This window comes from Nannospalax galili, unplaced genomic scaffold (assembly GCF_000622305.1).
Source record: "Nannospalax galili isolate Female #2095 unplaced genomic scaffold, S.galili_v1.0 scaffold128, whole genome shotgun sequence".
Taxonomy (NCBI): Eukaryota; Metazoa; Chordata; class Mammalia; order Rodentia; family Spalacidae; genus Nannospalax; species Nannospalax galili.
Genome location: NW_008360322.1, coordinates 3,271,765 through 3,277,501, shown reverse-complemented (window position 1 = coordinate 3,277,501; position 5,737 = coordinate 3,271,765). Strand labels below are relative to the sequence as shown.

The 5,737-nt window shown below is 42.0% G+C and overlaps 1 pseudogene; it reads right to left on the bottom strand.

The window, feature by feature from the left end:
- Positions 1-693: 693 nt before the first annotated feature.
- On the bottom strand, positions 694-5,289 carry LOC115068801 (annotated as a pseudogene).
- Positions 5,290-5,737: the final 448 nt, after the last annotated feature.

The following is a 5,737-nucleotide window of genomic DNA, read 5'->3' as shown; positions in this document are numbered from 1 at the left end:
TTTCTTTAATTACATTTTCTCTCTGACAATCTCATACATGTATATAATGCATTCTGATTACTCTCACCCCATTCTCCTTTATCTCATCCTATGCTTTATTATGTTATACCCCATCTCTCAAAGTAACAAAGCTCTCTTCAGACCAGGCTCTCCATGCTTAGAACTTTGCATAGCTTTTTCTGAAAGTGCTCTGCCATGCTGGTGGCATGTGCATGGACATAATATATCGCTGATTTCAATGAAAAGAAAATACAAATAAAAACATTTAGTTCATTGTCTTTGAACTAAAATTAGCATTTTCATTTTTAAAATAAGTTGATATATAGAGATTTGGGGGGCTGGAGAAATGGCTCAGTTGTTGAGAGCACTGACTGCTCTTGCAGAGGACCCGGGTTTGATTCCCAGCACCCACATGGTAGCTATGAACCGTCCTTAATGCCAGTTCCAGGGGAATCCGAAGCCCTCTTCTGACCTCCATGGCATTGCACAATATGGGTGCACTCACATACATGCAGGCAATACACTCATACACATAAAAAATAAATAAATAAAACATAAAAATAAATAGAATGTTTTTGTCAAAGGAGATTTTTTTCCACCCAGTTTGATATTACAGCTTCTCAGAATTTGAAAACACATTAAAAATCCAGTATTTTAGTTTTAAACTTATATTTTAAAAATCAAGTGATTTCTATGCCTCGCTATCTCTCTTTAACCTACTAACACGCCATTTGGTTTCAATTAACCTGGTTAACATTTATGATGGTCATTTAGTTAATTAGTGAAATGACTAATCTAAGAGTATTTCAAATTTTCTTCAAACTCTAATGGTCTGTTGTTTTCTGGTTAAGTAACTCTTACTACAATGTTTTCTCTGAATAATTGTTATATACTACCAGTAAGTTGAACCCTGAAAAACAAGTGTTCTTGTTTGAAATTTCACTATTAGCTTTATTTCAAGAGGAAATGCAATGGGCTTCTTGATGTCTTAGAGTGTTATTAACATAGCTCAGCAGAATTAGAAAGTCTGCTGTACTATGAAGAAGGAAATTAGATCCATCTTTACAGTCCTTTGTAAAATGGCCAGTGACCACACCTAAGAGCTGATGTAAGGGAAGGCAATAGATCCATCAGAGAGAAGAAACACTGGGGATCTACTCTTCCATGTTGCCAGTTCTCTGCCACCAAGTCAAAGTGTGTTGGGAACCAAGAGAGGTACTCATAGACAGTAGAGTTCTTCCCAGAAGAAGATCCCTAGACCTCATTCATGGATGCACCATGCATCGTGTGTCTACCAGAGAAGATAGGAACAGTAGAGTTCCTGGCACAGTGTGGGAGCCTTGGAATTCCTGGAGAAGATAAAGGTAAGAAAACAATTAGAGCAATCCTCAGTATAATGTGAGAAATGAGGACGACAGTGGGGACACATTGCATTTTTATAGTTTTGAAAAGTAAGTTTCCATTTCTATCCATTTACCTGTAAATTTCAGAATTTTGTTTTTCTAGGAGCTGAATAATACTCCACTGTGTATATGTAGAAGTAGAAAAAGAAGAAATATAAAACTGGATATACTTCGTAACTTCCTATGCAAATTTGATAATTTTTTAAAATGTTCAATAATATAACATTATATAGTACTGAGTGTGGGTCCACACAGTCCAGCAGCAACTCCACACTCCACCAAGAGCAAGTGCGACAGAGCAAAGACCACTCTGGGAGCGCTTCAGAGGGCAGAACTCTATTTTTCAGCAGGCTGTATATATATACCTAATCATCCAATAACATGAAAGGGTACCCATTGTGGACCAATGGTAGCAAAGGTCATACTGATTATGCGCTTACATCTAGCATTGGGGATCATGCCGCTGATCATGCTCCAGTCATGAGGAGACAGACCTATCAAAGTGCAGCAGGAGCATGATGCACTGTCAGGCCATCTGTGGGGAAAGGTGTGGAAGGAAGGAGGCGTGGCTATGGGGGTGGGGGAGAACACCATGTTGATGGCACAGTTTAAATTCTGATACAGGAAATGGGCTTAAGCTATGAAATGGCCCTGGCAAGGCTAGAATTTTGCCTACAAGTCTCCGTTTTTCTTTTATAAAAGCCGACAATGGTTAGGTGGACGACCATAAAACCCACCCTGAACACAAAATGAGCTTGGGCTGGGCTAAGGGTCTCGACCAAATGTGTCCAGGCAGTAGCCTGCAGGGGTAACTGTTCATGAATGACTTCTGCCAACATTGCTATTTGTTAGTGCAGATCCCTAATCTGAGCACACAGTGCTGTAACACAGTAAAGCAGAATTATAATGGCCAATACCATTGCACCCCAAAACAGGGCCCTGAGGGGATTACTGAATCATGAACCAATGAATTGCAAATGTCCTAGAAAATCCTGCATCAGAGAGGGTAAAGGGATGATATCAACCCAAGCATTATTAACACTGGTAGCTATATCAGTGATACAGTGCTGTAAGGTGGACCATATTTTTGTCCCAAGTACCCCAGACATATTGTGACAGATTATGGGTTTCATTAAGCATAGCTACTACAATATTAAAGGAATCATTGGCAACCAACTAAGGAGCAACACAGACATGGGTGACTCTAACATCACAAGGAAGACCCATCATATGCAATATAGCCTCAAGGATAAAAGCATGAATGTCCAGCTGAGTCTGAAGGTTGGCTATGCCCAGTCTGACAGGTTCTAAGGAGAAGGCTGCTGAAGAAAGTCCCTCCGATGTAAATACCGACAGATTGTTGAGCGCTGAGGCTTGAGGTGCCTGGTTAGTCAAGACCACCCCAGCAGTAACAGCAGAAGTCAGCAGAGCAATCAAGGAAGTAATGCCAAGAATCAGCAAGCCCAGTGCCCATTCATCATCACCACAGGCTTGATGCACTCAGCGATGGCCTGTCACAGTACCGTCTCTGTCTGTACGCACACTCCAGACATGCAGTCCACCACCACCAGGGCACCATCTGTGACTCGCAGGGTGGCCGTCACCTCTGAGGAAAAGTCTGCATGGCCTGAGGAGTCAATGAGGTTGATGAGGAAGCCTGACCCGACCTTGCTCTGCTTGATGAAGTTCAGGTCGTTCTCCGACAGCTTGTAGAAGAGTGAGATGATAGTGGACTTTTGGTGATGCATCTCCTGCTTGTCCTCGCAGGTGTCTGTGAAGCACAACTCCCTGGCACATGCAGAGGCAATGATGCCTGCCTTACACAGCAGCAAGTCTGTCAGTGTGGACTTGCCATGGTCCACGTGTGCACTGACAGACATATTCAGGATGTTGGCCTTCTTGTCCATGATGGCTTGGATCTGTCCACTGTGAAGTTCACCATGGTGGCAGGTGGTGGTGGATTCTCCTGAGCAAAGGTGAAAAGTGAGAGCGGCCAATGATGGCAGCGATGGTGGTAGAAGAGTTACCCATGGTGGGGATCACGTACCAGAAAAACCAGGCTTGCGGAGCAAAGACCACTCCGGGAGCACATCAGAGGGCAGAACTGTATTTTTCAGCAGGCTGTATATATACACCTAATCATCCAGTAACATGAAAGGGCACCCATTGTGGACCAATGGTAGCAAAGGTCATGCGGATCACATACTTCTATCTAGCATTGGGGATCATACGCTGATCATGCGCCAGTCATGAGGAGGTAGACCAATCAAAGCTCAGCGGAAGCACGATGTACTCTCAGGCCATCTGTGGGGAAAGGTGTGGAAGGGGGTGTGGCTATGGGGGTTGAGGGAGAAGCCATGTTGATGTCACAATTTAAATTTTGATACAGGAAATGGGCCTAAGCTATGAAATGGCCCTGGAAAGGCTAGAATTTGGCCTACAGCTGAGGAAAACTAAAATGAAGCATGTGCCTGAGATAACATCCAGATGCAGGCAAGGTCAGGGGAGGCTGAAAGAGTGTGGGAGTTAAATAAAGTTAGTTTCTGTGTTCTCACTCAGTGGAGCTCACCCATTTGATGTCAGTTACATGACCACCGTTCTTTTCTTCTGTTGTGGTAACATTTATTTTTGAGGGTGTGGGGAGAATGGAATTGGGGTCTGTTCATCTTAATATGTTCATTTAGGGACATTAGGCTTGGGTTTCCTTCATGAGTCCTAAGATTTTTTTTTTTTTGGACATGGCTTCCTTAGTTCTAGCCACCTGGAACACACTATGTAGACCAGGCTGGCCTGGATCTCACAGAGTCCTGCCTGCCTCTGCCTCCCAAGTGCTGGGGTAGAAGACATGAGCCACCAGCATGACTTCTAAGACTTTTAAGAAAGGGATGCAGGCTTGTGACCTTACAAGTTATGCTTGGCTTACATTTATTTTAATAAGGGAAAATGGCATTTTGGTATTACAATGGAATATTATAAAACATGCTTTATCACAGTTGATTTATAAATGAGGAATAATTATGCTATCTTAGATTCTCCTTAACCTGGATACAGCATGTCAGCCTTTGGCTTGAATACATAAAGATGTTTTTATAATAACCATAGCAAAAGAATAGAAATTGTTATATAAAACGATGACTTTCTACCTTGCAATAAATACATCTGTGGTTGTACAGCCACTCTCTGTTACCTCGCTAAGCTTCAGGCGATGTTATAAATTGCTATACATGGAAAGGTTCATTTCTAGATTGAATTTCTACTATGGCAAAACAAACATTGATTTGATGATATAAAGGTAGAACTGCAGGTGGGGTTTGAGCTGCAGGAAATGGTACCTGTGTAGCTTCTGCTCACTCTCCCTTCCAAAGACTCTGCAGGGAACATGCCATCCATCACCTTAGAAATCTCCCTACATGGGGACTCAGGGTAGACATGCAAGGGACAGTGTAGAAAATCCCATTCACAGAGAAGGATATTAATAGAAGACTGACTACAAGGGACAGGTGAGCTTAGAAATGCAGTCTTTCTGATCAAGGTCACCTTCAGAGTCTTCTTGGCAGTCACCGGTCTCTGTGTAGGAAAAGGGGTATTTCTGAATATGTCTTTTTGCCTTCAGTATTTTACAACAAAATCTGAATATTTTGAAGGCACACAAAAAAGAAGAGAATAAGAAGCTTGTAGAATGTCATGACTAATGCAATGCCCCAAATCTTTGAGCGTCATTACTCACAGTTAACTCTTGTTTCTGCAATGTCCCTTTCAGCCCTGATGTTTAAATGGTCCAATGCAAATGGGCAAAAGGAATGTAAGGAGAACATTAGACAAACAAGTGTTTAAATAGGAAATAAAGACTTTGAAAGGAACATGATGCTATAATCATGAGGAAGTAGAGGAGAATTTTTTAAAATATTTTATATATTATTTTTCCATTTTTTATTTTTTAATATAACTGTTTATTTGTTGATTTTTTTGTGTGTATTTCATACAGAACGTCCCAAACAATCTTATTCATCTACATACCCACTTCCCAAATGGCACCCTCCCATAGCTACCCCCTCCACTGGAGCCCATACACTCTGTCACTGTCCACTGTGTTGTCGGCGCCCCCAGCTGTTCCCCAGTGCTTGTCCATCTGCTGAATCTAGTCAGCCTATCTAGAGTTCCTTGTTTTAAGAAGATCAGCTTTTCCTTATCTAGCAGCAATCAGTTGCCAATATTACTTTAGATAAGATTGGGGTCTGCTGTTCATTTTCCCAGTTCTATGCTGGGTTACTGTCTGGGAGTCTCTTGGGACACCCTGGCCAACAACTTAAAGGAAGGCATATCCTGTCTGGCAA